Raw genomic sequence first — 16575 nt, 5'->3', positions numbered from 1 at the left:
CATCCAGAGAGAGAACAAGAGAGTGATCACAGAATAATGGAAATGTTTTTAGTAGATGTTTGTATACTCGGTGAACTGCCACAGGGGACCCTATCTGAACAAAAGCAGCCAAAATAACACACATATGGGGAGGGCTAAAGAAAAGAATAAGATGTTCTATGCCCAATCTATAAAATCTGAGCCTGTGATGTATTAGAAATAAATGCACGATGACTAATTTTGAATTTGGATAGTTTCCTCTCCTACAGCTTTGAAGCATATAGATTTTGAGTTTACCTTAAACCTCTCCCAAGAAGACCATAGGACCGCCACTATTTCTGGTGTCAAATCCTTTATAGTGATTTGCTATACAGCCCTGTCTTCTCAGCTCATTCCAGCCCAAGCTCTTCAGCTCACCTCAGAGTCTGCCTGTCCAGGACTCACCCCTCCTGGCCAGCTCTGTCTTTTTCTTTATTGTGAGAGCTACACTTCCAAATCATGGGATTTTTCATATTCTTTGGCAATTTTTCCATTATAAACCCTCTGGTGTAAATTACCAGATTGTACTCTCTTCCTTTTATTTTGAAGGCATTTTCTGTGATGGCTAATACAATGCTATGCACTTACTAGATATGCATTATTTCCTAAAAGACCACTGGGATGATTTGCAAAGTGCCAGAATAAATCGAGCTCTTCAAAGGACAACAAAGTTCTGTAGCAATAATTCCATGTAAACACATTGATAATACATTTAAACAGTAGGCATGCAAGACCAGTCCATACACTGCTTATTTCCATAACAGAAACCTAGACATAGCCAGCATAATAGTTTATGGAGGGGAGGAGAGCAAAGGGTTGGGAGAAAATTGTGTCTGGAGGAGTCGGAATCCCAGGATGAGCTGAATAAAAGGTTAAGCTGAATCCTTGATTTCTCAGTGGCTCACATGGCTCAGCAAGTAAACATTACACTGGGAGGATTTAATAAAAGCAGCCTACTCTGTTCTTCTTAGTGGTGTTAGGATGACCACACTGTTGAGTACAATCGAGCACTGCACTTGTTGTCCAGAAACCTGGGAATTCTTTATAGCTCAATCCAGAACCAATTTCTGTCACATTCGATTCTCATCTGAAAACCGAGTGTGAAGGATGGCACTTTTCTTACCTGCCACACAGTGTGGTTTTAAAGATCAAATGATGCGATTCAGAGCTTAACAAAGAATAGGCACCAAAACACATTTGGCAAGTGACTAATGAATGTTGACAATTTAACCTGACCACACATGGGTGTGTACTATATGAACTATTATTAACAAATACAATCCTCACTAAATCAGGAAAGCCAACTGAGGTATTTTCTGAGACTTTTCACATCTTCCTTTTGTTTCATGTTCTATTGTTTCTTGTAGTTGCATGCATATCATGATTGTATATATGTGATTTAAAAAACAAAGGCAAATTCTAAGTAATTTATATTGATGCTATCTCTTCAAGGAGATGCAGCACAACACCCTACCTCTGTAGTGTGAGCTTTGCAAAGTGATGTCTTCCAAAGGGAACATTATAGAAAGGCGTGAAGAGAAGAACTTCACAGTGGGAGAAATCTGACCAGCACTACCTCAGCCAGATGATCAAGGTTAACATCGGCAGTGGTAAGACACGTAGATAGCATGTGCCCTTGATATCATGTGATCAGAACGACACCTGAGCTCTGTGATCTTCCTCCCCAAAACCTGTAGCCCCAGTCTAATCATGAGAAAAACATCAGACATCTCAAACTGAAAGACATCCTACAAGACACCTGACCAGTAGACCTCAAAACTGTCAATCAAACTGATATTGTGTGTATGTGTGTTCTTACCATTTTGTTTTTATTTTGTAAATAAAGGAATTCAAAAAAAAAAAACCTGTCAATGTCAAAAATAAGGAAAGTTGGAGAATCTGTCACATTGTAGAGGACATTAAGAAGAGATGACCAGTAATTGTAATGTGTAATCTGGGATAGAAAAAGAACAATAGGTGAAAACAAAAGAAATCTGAATGAAGTGTAGTGACTTAAGTTAAAAATAATGTATGAATATTGGTTCATTAGTTGTAACAAGTTTATTATATTAATGTAAGACCTTAAAAACAGGGCAGACTGGATGCTCAGTAAATGGAAACTGTCTGTACTATATTTGCTAACTTTCTGTAAATCAAAACCTATTTTTTTTTTTTTTTTGAGACAGAGTCTCACTTTGTTGCCCAGGCTAGAGTGAGTGCCATGGTGTCAGCCTAGCTCACAGCAACCTCAGACTCCTGGCTCAAGCAATCCTCCTGCCTCAGCCTCCCGAGTAGCTGGGACTACAGGCATTCGCCACCATGCCCGGCTAATTTTTTGTATATATATTAGTTGGCCAATTAATTTCTTTCTATTTTTTTATAGTAGAGACGGGGTCTCGCTCTTGCTCAGGCTGGTTTCGAACTCCTGACCTCGAGCAATCCGCCCGCCTCGGCCTCCCAGAGAGCTAGGATTACAGGCGTGAGCCACCGCGCCCGGCCCAAAACCTATTTTAAAATAAAAAATTCATTTAAAAAGCTTTGATCTGGCAAAATGGAATTTTTTTTTAATGGATTTTGTTTAACTGAATACTGAGTTCTGATTCCTGAAACTCTGGTTTCTGTCGGGTGCAGTGAGGGGAGAGGTTTATGTGTGTGTGTTAACCTTGTCTTATATAGAGAGTATTTACTGAGCTTCATATATAATAACCAAAACAAGGCTGTTTGTCAGATGCCAGTTTAGGCATAGAGCATGTAGCTACCTTCTTCCTATTAGTGAATATTACTGAGAACAGTAAGATATGACATTCTGGCAAGGATTCTAACATGATAGCTCTAGCACCCAGAATGCTATTGGAAAGCATTTTAGACATAGAATCATAGTAAATGAAGTTAAGAACAAAGCCCTGTATTAGGAATCTGAAAAATTAGACCTTATTCCTCTCTGTGTGGCTAAATTGCTGTGTGATTTGGACAAATCTGACCACATGCCTGAGCTTTAAATGTTTAATCGTAAAATAATAACATTGGAATTCTAATAATTCACCTGGGAACTGATGCTCATTGATATTCGCCATTCACCCCAATTATCTTTAGTGCCACTTGAGAAGGATTCCCGGAGTGTATATTTTCTCATGACCCTTTGCTACAAAAATAGAAAGTGGGGTGTTTAGATGGAGGCAGAAATTATGCTCCCAAAACCAGAGCTATAAGCATAGTCAACTAACCCCTCACTAGTACCAGATAGGGAAAAAAAAAATCTCACCACTACCCACGCTGCCTGAGAAAAGTGACCTGATCCACAAATGCTCTTTTCCATTCCTAGTGACTTGTTGAAAAGTTTGAGGTGCTAGACACCACGATCTGCTATTAGTCTTTGCTTAAAGAAAACAAGAGCAAAGAAATCCTATTCTGTTTTCCTAAACCAGTCTAAGTATGGACGTTGCGTATATGTGCAGACACATATACCTAAGTCCTCAGATTTTTCTCTTTAGTAATAAAACCTTACAGTGGATTCTTTATGAATGAGACATCAGGAGCAGACAGAGGTACTATTTGGCTGACCTTTAATTATCCTAGTGGAGAACCCAGAGCTTGGTGCCCTCATTGATTTTTCTTAGAACTGGGGGCATGTCTTCCTTTTTAATGTAACAACGCCACCAAAGAAACTGTACTCTGGGAATAGCTGTTTAACATGAGTTGAAACAGAATTTTATTTAACAAAAATCAAAGAAGTAATTCACAAATGATTCCCATAACTCTTTGGAGAAGCCTGGGCAGCCACAATAAGTTTATCATGTTGTTGATACAGACAACAATCCGAACCACCCAGGGGTCTGTGGGAAGTCAAACCCCAAGGGTTGGAATAGACAGCAGCTTTCTGGGAGAAATTCCCAGGCAGCTTGTGAGTGTGGTTCTAAATGAGACTGGTGGGAATTTCCAAAGTAGACAGCACTTTGGGGGACCACAGCGGGACAGAGGAATAGGAAATCTTTTTCTTTTGGGGTAGGGCTGGGAAGGTTTCTCATGAGCAAAAACTAAGGATCCACAAGTTGGACTGGCTGCTTAGAGCCAAGTTACGAATGATTAATTCTATCAAGGAAAAGAAACAGTGCCTCCTTGCTAAGCTTTGTAATGGGGTTCATATAAATTTGCGTAAAATATTATGTGGGATTAGCGTAGCCAGCCAGGAATCAAGCTACAGGAGCCAAGAGGAGAATGGGAGCTCAGCCAACAGGAAAAGTGGGAGATGAAGTGGATCAAGCTTGCCAAGCCAAGGAGGCCAGCCAAACCAGAGTACAGTAGCGTGGAAACAAGAAGCGAGAGCCCCGCTCATCTGAGGGGTGTTATCATTATTATTATTGCTGTTGTTGTTAAAGTAAATTTCTTTGCCTCTTCTCCCCAAATGATATTCTCACTACATGATTATGAAGATGTCAATAAGGAGGTTCACTTGCTTTTTAGGTTCAGTTTTGCCCAGCAAGAGAAAGCAGAGATCCAGTGGGTTGGGAGGTGGAGAAGTGGGGAACACGGGTGGTCCCCCGTCCCCACAACCGTGGAAGACAGCAGAGGGAGCTGAACGTAGAACACAGGTCCACATCACCCGTCTCAGAATCCCGTATTACAACCAGGTCTAGGGGTCTCCCTGAGAGCACCCAATTCCTCACTTTGGCTTACTGTCTTCGTGACTTCTTCCATGGACCACTTTTCCAAGAGTTAGGAATGGAAGCTATGAACAGATATACCAGTATAAGCCCTATTATGTCTCCTCAGCTCCACTGTCCATAAAAGGGTTGCTGAGCCATATTCTTAGTGGGTATAAAAGTACCAGGAATTGGTCAGAACTAACAGATATGGGCCCTAACCCAATGTCACACACAGAGGTCTGCTGTTGTGACCTGACTCAGTCAGAACCTGACTGAGTTACACCAATGCCCGACCCCAAACCCCACCCCAGCACAATGGTCCTCAGCTGGGGGCAAAGTCTGCAAGCGTCAGGCGTGACCTCCACCAAGGCGGTGTGACCCTCCTCACACTGAAGCCGGCCTTCTTTTCCCCTCCCCAGTGTTCCCTGCACATTCTCAGCATGGACGTCTGAACTGAAAGGACACCAGCAATCTGTCAACAGCAGCTCCTCCAGGACAGAAGGAGGGGGAGCTGCCCCCTGGCCCAGCCAGTAGGAACGGCCATGCTCTGTCTCCAGAGGGAATTATTTCTGGCTCATCTTCCAACCCCTTGTGCACAACATACACAGTGTGCAAGTGCGTAAAGCAAATCCCAGCTCTGAGGCTGTTCTTCCAATACGTCTCCTGCCTCACACCCCCAAATACAAACACACTCACACATACACACACAGACACTGAGAAAAACACCCCCTCCACACCCTCAGCAAATTCTGTGGGCTCCACTCGGCTGAGAAGAGGGTGACATTCTTTTCACCTCCAGCTGGAGTGAAACCCACAATCTTCTCGTAAACACAAACTGAGAGATTCTTGTTTTCTGGAAGGAGACAGGGTGAAGTCTGGACTTTTGCCCGACGCCATCATGGAGGGAGTTCCCCTCTTGGAAAAGGGAGTCTTGCCAGCCATGGCTGGCATCGCAAATGCCTAGAAATGGATATTTCCAACCAAAGTTCCTTTGTCTGAGTTTTTTTTTTTTTTTTTTTTCATCTAATTCTGCTTCGGGAAGCCTATCTCTGATTTGCCAGAGTCAATGGGAACACATTTTCCTGGTTGTGGGTGCTCTCTGGTCATCTATGGCCCAAGAGACATGTGAGCTTGCTGTGAAGTGTCTCTCTGGCCCTGACACACGCCCATCTGACATCTGAATTACTGTGTATTGGCTGAGGGGTGTGTTTGTGTGTGTGTGTGTGTGTGTGTGTGTGGCGGGGCAGGGGTGGGGTATAGACAAAGATATATTGAGAACTGGGACATTTTTCTTTTCTTTTTTTTTCTTTTAATTCTCATGACACCTTCATGAGGTAAAAATCGTATTTTCCTTTTACGGAAGCCATGACATGATTCAGGTGCGTAACTTCCCTGATGACAGCTGGCCTGGTAAGTTCTCATTCAAGGATTCAAACCCAGGTCTGCCTGGCTCCAAAGCCCAAGTTCTCGCCTCTGGGCCACCTGGCCCGCAAAGCCCTGGAATTCTGTGTCCTGGAAGGTGAGATTTTCACCTGACTGCTCTGTATGTGTCCCCCTCAAATGGGACACTGAGGATACTCGAAGGGACCTTGGAGGCCATCTGTGCCTGCACCAGCAGGGCCACCTTGCTTGCCTCATGTAACAAATGAGGAAACTGACGCCCCACAGAAGTGACTAAGTGCCTAAGGACACACAGCTGCTGAACCATGGGCACCTGTACTCCAGTGTAAGATGTTTATTCATTTTCTCTTCTCCTACTGCCATTTGAGGGTGAAACAAAATTAGTAGGAAGGAAATAAATGCAGTCTTCTCCTGTAATTGTGAAATAAAGAAAAAGCCTAAGGGTGCAGGTGCACGGACTTGTTTTCAGTCCCAGGACATGACTGGAATTTATACTCCTGCTTGTGATTTCCCTTCTTGTCCCATCTTAGATAGTAAGAGCTTCCAGAAATGGAAGGAAACATTTCCTAATGATTTAGAAGGATAAAAAAATGATCTTAACTAAGACTTCAAACAGGCAGAAAAGCTTCTATATGCGCTTTTTAATTAAGTTTCATGCAATTAAATAATCACATCAAGAGAAATCTTCTATACCTGCTTTATTATTAAACTTCATAGCAGCTAAATAAGCACCTAAACTCGAATTGTTTTTTCACTAGGTGGTCCTGTGCTGAAACCGTTATGTTCCGGTCATCCTCTGCTCAGTAAACAGAACCATTTTCCAGAGGTTGGAGATTCAAGAGAGTAAGATAATCCATCACTATTTGTTGATATTAACTGATATTTGATCTCTGTGTATAAGCATCCTTCTTCTATATCATAAACTTCTTACAGGCAGGATTTTTTTTCTTATTAATCTACAAGCTTTCACAATAGTTCTCCAAGATGCCAGGATCCTTAACTGAAAAACTGGTTGGGAAAGAAGTGAGATTCTTTCCTTAAATTCATTGCTAAATGAATCCTTCAACCACTTATTTATTCTATTCATTTGTTCAAGCACCCATCCTCTCTCCCTGCCATGTACCAGGCCCTGGACAGGATGCTCTTAGCAGCTTACATTCCACCAAAGGAGGTGGATTAGCAAACATGGACAAGGGAAATGACAGAGCAGAGAAACACAAGGCCTCCCAGCTCCCAGGCCCCAGAACTGCATTAATTTAAGAGGGAGAAAAATAACTGGGATGCTTGAAATTGACAAGACACCAAAATAGGGCACTTTGGCATACGGAGTATTTTAAACTGAAGCAAATTGAGAAAACTGCGGAGGCAGAAAGGTCTCTCTGACCTTCCCTGGCCACTTCTCTTTTGAAGACCCTCATGTGACAGGTGTCCTGCCCTATACCCCAAGGGAACGGATGTTATACAGAGAAGCCAAGAAGAATCAGAACAAACAGGTCTTGCTCTGTTCCCCTCAGTTGATTACCATTGGGTTATACCCCTTTCTATTCAATTATACTTTTCCATGTTGCCCATTCTTCTTCAAACCTAAGCAAAAAAATACACAGTTTTCTCTGGGGCTTTGGGATTTCATTTCCAAAGCTACAATGTCACGTAAAACTTTGTTTAAATAAATCTGTTATGCTTTTCTTTTAATATGTCTTTTGTTATAGAGGTGTCAGCCATAAATCTTGCAGTGGGTGAGGATAATGTATTACTTTTTCTCCCCTACAGTTGCTAAACACTTTGTTTTTCTTGAAAGGCTGCTTTTTGTTAGGTGAATCGACCCTATCTTTAAAAGGTGGTGCTCTTTAGCACATGCTGCCTTCCATTCAGACCCTTTCTAGGAATCTCCCCTCCTTTTCCTCAAAAAGATAACTCAAAAGGAGCATGTACTTCATTCATCCCTTTGTACTTAAATATGAGCACTGGCTCTGAGCCAGCCCTGGGCTGAGGGTTGGCATCACACCCATCCCTGGTGGTGCTGGCAGTCGGTGGGACTCAGAGTCCATGGGGAGAGACATAGGGGAGAAGCACCTAAGGCAGACGAAGAGTTAGAACAGGCATCCTGGGGAAAACGCACGTCTAAGCCAAGACTTGGAGAAGAAATTTAGTTAGTCTGATAAAAGCATGAGAAGAAAGGAATGCCAGAAGCACCAGAGGGAACAGCCCTTAGATTTGAGACATGCTTGGAAGGTCTTAAAAATAGGCTCATGTCAAACAGACTCAATTATTAATATACAGTAAGACCTGGTAAGCCACTGCCATCTAGATTCATGAAGCTGGAGCCAATTTCAGAAAAAATTAAAGAGTTTCTAGAGCTTCATCCAACACCTCTGTTGTTCCTAAGATCCTATAATTCCAGAAAAGTTTATAACGAAATTTGACACCATTTTCAACCTAAAACATATCTGAAGTAGGAAATTTACAGAAGTTCATGGAAGTGACAGGCTGAATTGTTCAGTGCGCATCTTGCCTCTGGTACAGTGCAGGTGTGTGAGCAATGTCAGTTGAGGCAATGTGGTGAAGGAGAAAGTACAAGGCAGGAGAAGGAAGTGCCATTTTATCAAGATATGGGTATAGCAATTATTGTTCCTTAGCATTGGTTCATGTGTGCACGAAGGTGTACACATGGGTATGTACACTATGTCCCTAGATTTGGGATTACTCATTCTATAAAAGAACACAAAAATATAGGAACACAGAAGATTGGAATGGGAAATATCATTTTTTACACTTATTTTCTTGAAAAATATATTTTAACCTGAAAGGTTGATGTAGATTAACTTTTTATATCCCTGGCACGCAGGGAGTTGTCCATTGTGTGTTGTAATCACTTCTTGGATATTTTCCCTACGTTGACATTAAATTCAAAGAGCTGAAGGACTGTATATCTTACTTAGCGTGGTTATCCTATGTCCTAGCATGATACTGAGTTCATGGTAACTCCTTGATAACTGTTAAACAAATAAATAGGAGAGCTACCTGCTTTAATCAGGAAAAAAAGCCACCAAGAAGGTAGAGTTTCGACCTGGCAGATACACCAGGGAAAGTTGTTACAAGTTTAGGAAAGCATGCCAGGCAAAGACTTTACATTTAGGACCCGGGGCTTTCGACCTTGAACAATAAGTAGATTTTCATGGCTAAGTGGTCAGTCATGCACAGAGAATGGGAGAAAACTGGATGGAGGGGTTTGCTTGTTTTCATTAAAGTGATTGAGGACAACACAGCTTGTAGTGAGATTTTAGGACCAGTGGCGATGATGTGGAGTTTATGGATGAAAAGCTGACTCTATAATGAGATTTGTTCAATTAGGCAGGCAAAGCCATCGAAAAGCATGAACTCTTTGCGACAATCTCGTAAGGAGAGCATTTTTAAGGAATATGGCTTCCTCATCAGATTGCCTGGGCTCACATCTCAGCTCTGTCATTTGCCAGCTGTGTCTCCTGGGGCAACATATGCAATCTCTCTTGTCTGTACGCAATCTCTCTTGACGCCATGTCTCTTGTCTATAAAACGGTGATAATCGTATTTACCTGTTACAGTAAAGATGAAATGAGTTAACATACATCAAAATCCCAGGTTAATTTTTACATATATGAAGTCCTTAATAAATGTTAATTTGTTATTTTATTGCACGGCTTAAGGAAGTTTAAATGGCCCTACCAACCCAGAAATCTGCTATGAATTACTGTTAGCTCCTACCTAGCCTGAAATTCTCACCACAGGGAATTTAAATCTAGAAGAGATAGAATTCTAAGGAAAGAATTTCCAGAAAGCTACTCTTACAATGTATGTAAATTATGTGAAAAGGGAAAAAAAATCAGTAAATTACTAAATGGTAGGCTAAGAAAAATCAGTGAGCATCTTATCCAGTCCCATCATTCTACTAATGAGGAAAGTGGGGCCTAGAGAAGGAAAGTAACCTCTCAAAGTTTAGTGGGAACCCAAGATTATCATTTCATGTTTCTACCTCCTAATCCTTTTTAACTGCTTTACTTCTACATCAAACCTTCTCCCATGAATAGAATTGCTAAGCTGGTAGCACACTGATTGGCTGGGAAATCAAAGGCCTTCGAAGAAGACCCTAGACAACTGAAGGAAAAATAGAGAGCACCCTACCTAGCATCCAAAAAAGCAGCAAACAGATTTTTAAACAAAGAGTGCCTCAGACAATAAAGAGGAGGCTAGGATGGAGGAGGAGGAGGAAGGCACAGTTTAGCTAACTCGGAACTTTTCTTCCCACATGTGGAAAAATACAAGGTGCTAGATGGAGAGGATTATTGCATTCCTTCAGGGTTTGGGTGAATAGATAAAAAGGGAAAAAGAACGAATTTTAAAAGGTTAGGATGACCAAGTCTGGCTTTCTTTGAGGATTTCCAGACCATCTATTCTAGATCTTCACAGTTGGAGGAGAGCAAATGCCCAAACCCAACAGGTGTTCTAAAAGAAAGCATACCTAGAAAAAGCATCTAAATGTCAGCTATCACCTTGAAGGAAATTGGAGCTCAGTGAAACATTTTTTTTTTCTTAGCCAGGTTGAATGTCATAAAAGAAATTTCAAACTATGTGCATCTTTGTTCTGAGAAACCCGAGGATCTTCAAGTTTTCATTGTGACAGTTAGTGATAATTGTGATGTGATTCCACAACAAGGTAACTGTGAGTAATGGTCTAGGATATCCAAATGTTTTGACTTGATGTGTTTAGCTTTCTTGCAATATGCAAGCAATGTGTTTTATTGGTAGATTGGATTTTAATTTATGTTTATGCTTTGTCACTGACATATTTTTAAGACTAGTAGTTTTTATAATTGGAGAGATTCAGGACACCAGATTTTTGCTATATAATTTTTTATATATACTCGAATGCCTTTAGACAAAACAAGAACCTAATTTAGCCACCCACCAGCCACAAAATTATCTGGGGCACATAATATTTTTCCATGGGGCCTGGATGACTGCTTTTTGTGCTTGTTTATTTGATCTGGGAAAACACAGATGACAGACAGCATCTGGAGTTCAGAGGTTCCTATATTTGCCCCCAAATTCTTCCTTTCAGTCAATGGTATCCAAATGACTCATCTGCAAGGTCAGAGAGTTGAGTTGCTCGGCAGAGACTAAAACACAAGATTCTCTGGCTCGTTCCCTGTAACCACCAAACCCCACAATCTCTGGATGTGTAGCATGGGAACCTGCATAAGGTTTTGCCAAGACCACCAGGTAACTGGGAAAGAGACCAGATCTGTGTTGCCAAAAGTGGGCAACACAGTCTTGACAAGGGTAAGAGTGACCCTGGAGAGGTTTTAGAACTTGTTTGTTTTATTTAAAGAGGTCCCTGTAAGAGGAGAGGCTGGGATTGGGTTGGGGGAGAGAAACTTTTTTTTTTTTTTTTCATCAAAAGGTGTGACTGAGAACTTGCAATTTTTGATGACATGTCTCTCCCTGAGAGATCTTCACTGTTGGCAGATGCATTTGAGACACTGATGAAAAGCTGTGGGGGCATAGCTTTCTGAGGTCTCCAAGAGAAACCCAACAGTTTTAACTTCATCCAGTTTCGGTAGGGTGAGTAGCTTGGAGCAAATGGGGGAATAAATAAGTGATGCGACTTGAACATTAGAACCAGAGTGAAACAGGGTTAGGCCGTGACAGTGTCAGCTTGACCTGTAGCTTCTGATCAGCCTGAGAATTATGGCTTCCATGGCTTTTGCCTAGTTTATCCATTTCTTTTATTTTGCAAACTTCTGGAAAATGGTCCACCAGCCTATGCCACTGTGATCTTTAGCAACACCAAATTGAATTCTATGGCTGATTTATTGTACTGCTATTGCATCATCAAGACATGTCTCAGCATAGAAAAGGGGGTCAAGGAACATGGAGACTTCTGTCATTTTAATAAATGCATAATAAGGTTAGAAAAAGTGAAGAAGTATCTACTCATTTCTTAACCAAGATTATTAGCTGGTGACCTCAGTTAACATTTAACTCTGGGCTTCTCTTAACATTTTTAATCTTCTTTCTTTTCTTTTTTTTAATTTGTGAGATAAGGAAGAAGACACCAATTATTCTGCACTTTGCAAAATTCAGCTCTATGCCTATAGAACAATCTGCTAATAATTGAAAAGTATTATTTTCAAAAGAATATGCAGAATAAAGGTTAATACTCATATAGCAGTAATTATATGATGACATATTCTCAACGCAAACAAACAAAACTCATTTAATCCTTAGGATTTTCCCTTCATCATATAAGTGGGAAAACCTAATTTAAATGTCACTAACTTCCTACACAGGAAGTAAATACATAAACCCTGGACATCTTCTTCCATAGGCATAGACTGTATGAAATTCCCTTGCTCTACTCAATTTTTCTTTTTTCTCTCTCTGACTTTTTTCCTCTATAGTTTCCTCCCTCCATCTCTTCTCCTTCCTTCCCTCCTCCTGTAAATTCACACCTTTTAGCTCTAGGGCATCATTTTATTGGCTTCTTTTGTTCTACCCTCAATAACAATACTTCTTTTATCTCCATGTAACATTATATTATTTGACATGAAGAGCTTTCTTTGTAACCTTAAAATGAATGCACTATTCCAGGCGAGAAGTATGTTTGACTTATGTTTTCTACAGTTTTGAAGAAATGTGCATAGCATCCAGAAACCTAGCTAGAATTCCTCTCAAATTTCCCCAGTGTTTTTATGGTGAAACCCCATCCATCCTAAACCCAGGTACCTTTTGTAACAGCCATGATCCAGCCCCGAATGATAATACAGGCAAGGAAAAATTAGAGGTGAATGTACCCGGTTTAGTCTGTAAAGTAATTTCATACCATGATGTTTCCTTCCCCACATGTTCGTAAATTCTCATGGTTAAGGGAGGCAGTGTTGAGGGATGGAGCAATCATAGCTTTTAGAATAGACAAACCTGGCTTCAAACATTGGCGCTGCTACTTACCAGCTCTGTAATCATGGTTAAGATAATCTTTCTTTCCCTCAGTTTTCTTATGATGCCTACTCCACAATATGGTGGTGAAGGTCAATGAGAAATTGCACATGTGATATTAATACAATGTCTGTCATGCAGAAGATGCCTAATGTAGCTTTAATATGATGCGAAAATGTTTTTCATTGATGGTAAAGAGCAATATGAAAACAGTCATTTCACGTAGGTCACATTAACTTAAGTGGCAGAAGAGAAAGGAGTAATTTCTAAAGGTTGACTTCAACCTAGTCCCTTGATTTGAGTCTTAGCTGAATTATTTTGATTATAGACCCTGGCTTTGGGAAGTCTGGTACTTTACTCATTCTGTGTGAAAAGTATTTTCTAAATAAAGTCTGCTCCTTACGATGGTCACTACCTGTGAATGGTTAATGCACAATAGTCATCATAATGCACTAAGCACATTGGCATTACAACAGTGACCAACAGTTGGCTGTATTCCATTATTTCTGCAACTTCCCATGAAAATCTGTAACTCAGAAATCAGCATTATTCTTGTTTTCTAGGTGTCATGGATGCATTTAAGGACCACCATTAAAGCTATTCATAATGTGACATGCATCACTTTCTTCATCAGCTCCAGATGTTTCATGGATTGTATTTTTGAAGCCCATACAGTCCACAAAAGCACAGGTGCTGATTACAACTAATGCTTGTTGGTCACCAAGGCCTTCATGAAAGTAGTTAGTGCCACTACCCAACCTTGGATGTAATCACCACCACAGTGATTTGTTTTCATGCCATGGAGCATTAAAGACTCCAAAATGGTGCCGTGTTTCCATGTTGAGACAGAGTGAACACCTCTTGCCCCTTCTGGATTAAATTATGTAATGGATTCCAAAACAATTCCAATCTTGTATCCCAATCTTGTGCAGATATTTCAATGAAAACAGTGCTTGCTGGTTTTTCTTAATGAGCCTTATTGTGTTGGACTCAAACAGGAGCCCAGTAGAGGCTCAGATTGATTAGGAGAAGGAAGTGGCAACCCAAGTGAAGAGAAAAGAGACCACCACTGCTACTACCACCCTCACCACTAAAGCACTGTTATCCTAGCTGACACTCTGCCACCAAAGCTGTCTCCCAGGAGTGTCTTCATTCATAACTGCAGTATAGTCTTGGCAACTGACATCTGTAATGCAGTTATGCGTCTGCTAAATGTGACTGGATATGTCTGAGTCCCAGCAAGAAACTTGGTTGAGACTCAAGGTTGGACATTTATATTAGTAGTTTCTTTGAAGAAAATGATTAAAGAAAAATATTTCAGGCAAAGTTGATAATTTATGATATTCATTCATTCATACTTGGAAAAATTATATAAATGCTTCCATTAATAGAGTGTTAGAAAATTCAGATAAATCCTTCCACTGGAGACAACTGGAAAAGTTGGACAAAAAAAATTTTTAAAAAGTCTGCTTCAAGGTATCAAAGTGATACAGTTACGAGTACTACTAGTGAGTCATGCCAAGGCTCATGCTACAACCTGCGAAATGCATGAAGCCACAAGGCTGCAATGGTGGGGTCTGTGAGAAAAGGAGGAAATTAGAGAAATGAGAATTTTTTGTGAAAAAACAACTGTATGGTCCTAGCACAAAGTCTATAGACAAAAAAACTAAATTCTAATGCTATAATGGCTTTGTCATTTATTGAAAAGAGTAAAATCTATACCTATATGATTCTTTTATTGTTAGGTAATGCTTTTTATTTTCCAATAAATACATTTAAATGTTTAAAAAGCATATTTCATAAAAATTAACATTGTGGAAACAACCCAAGTGCCCATAAATATGTGAGTGAATTAATAAAATGTGGTATATGTATACCATGGAGTTCTACTCAGGCACAAAAAACAATGGTGATCTAGCACCTCTTGTATTATCCTGGATAGAGCTGGCGCCCATTCTACTAAGGGAAGTATTCCAAGAATGGAAAAACAAGCATCACATGTCCTCCCCATCAAATTGGTATTAACTGATCAACACGTATGCACATATAGTAGTAACATTCATTGGGTGTCGGGCAGGAGGGAGTGGGTAGGAGGAGATGGGTATATTCACACCTAATGGATGTAGTGCACACCGTCTGGGGGATGGACATGCTTGAAGCTCTGACTTGGGTGGGGCAAAGGCAATATATGTAACCTAAACATTTGTACATCGTAATATGCTGAAATTAAAAAAAAGAACTGGATTTCAGTTTCTCAATAATGTTCATGTTACACATATAACTTACACAAAATATTTGTTCATTGGTCATCATGGGAGTCACAATGTTATCCCTGACCACATATACAAAAAAAGAGAAGATGCAAATCTGTTGAAGAAGTATCACCATTGCACTTCAAAGTTAGGTGTTATTGTCAGAAGACTAATCCTGACGACAAAAATTAGCACAAGCAGCTGCAGGTGTATTTATATATCACTCTATGAAGCATGACTTTTTGCTCCAAATCAAATAACTGTTCTAAATTAATTTCACTCATAGGCTACTATAAATTTTCCTGTGTACATATAAAAAGTAAAGTTACAGCTATGAATATATTGGATCCATTGCCTTAATAAATTCCTAAACATGTAAACACTGGTTTCATCAGATGCTTCAAATAGAAAATCCGTTAAGTCAATAATGTTTCAGGCTGGGCGCGGTGGCTCATGCCTGTAATCCTAGCACTCTGGGAGGCCGAGGCGGGCGGATTGCTCAAGGTCAGGAGTTCGAAACCAGCCTGAGCAAGAGCGAGACCCCGTCTCTACTATAAATAGAAAGAAATTAATTGGCCAACTAATATATATATAGAAAAAACTAGCCGGGCATGGTGGCGCATGCCTGTAGTCCCAGCTACTCGGGAGGCTGAGGCAGTAGGATCACTTGAACCCAGGAGTTTGAGGTTGCTGTGAGCTAGGCTGATGCCATGGCACTCATTCTAGCCTGGGCAAAGTGAGACACTGTCTCAAAAAAAAAAAAATAATAATAATGTTTCAATGGTTTACATCCAATCCCTTTATGCAGAACCAAATGCTTAGGATTCATTCTGTTTAAAGTCAAAATAGGACATTTTTGTGCATGCTATTATAAATTTAGTTTGAAAGTTCAACTTGGAAGACAAAATTATTTTGTAGTAAAAATACAAATTTTGATGATACATACAACCAATATAAGGCAATATCCTTACTAAATTTGAAACTTGTGTCTTAATCGCTGGTTAAGACACATAATTCATAACTATATCCACAGAAGTTGCTGTATTTTATTAATTTAAATAAAAGGTCCCATTTATTTATTTTTATTGTTGCTGTGGTTGCTATTGGGGTCTTCATAAATTCTTTGCCTAGGTTGACAGGCAATATTTTCCAGCATTTTCTTCTAGAATTCTTATAGTTACATGCCTTAGGTTTAAGTCCATTATACATCATGAATTAATTTTTGTGAGTGGAGAGAGGTGCAGATCCTGTTTCAGTCTCCTACGTGTGGCTATCCAATATTTCCAGCA

General features: G+C 40.2%; 1 long non-coding RNA gene across 2 annotated transcripts in view; it reads left to right on the top strand.

Annotated features, from left to right (window-relative positions):
* Positions 1 to 1832, top strand: part of LOC109729867 (uncharacterized) — a 37845-nt gene extending 36013 nt beyond the window's left edge. For both annotated transcript variants that reach the window (XR_012921337.1, XR_002222344.2), the window contains 2 exons: positions 1471 to 1628; positions 1716 to 1832. This is a non-coding gene — a long non-coding RNA (uncharacterized LOC109729867). The remainder of the gene's footprint in view (positions 1 to 1470; positions 1629 to 1715) is intronic.
* Positions 1833 to 16575: the final 14743 nt, after the last annotated feature.

Source organism: Microcebus murinus, chromosome 10 (genome assembly GCF_040939455.1).
Source record: "Microcebus murinus isolate Inina chromosome 10, M.murinus_Inina_mat1.0, whole genome shotgun sequence".
Lineage (NCBI taxonomy): Eukaryota > Metazoa > Chordata > Mammalia > Primates > Cheirogaleidae > Microcebus > Microcebus murinus.
Note: the sequence above shows the minus strand (reverse complement) of the source record. Positions and strands in the feature narration are given on the sequence as shown.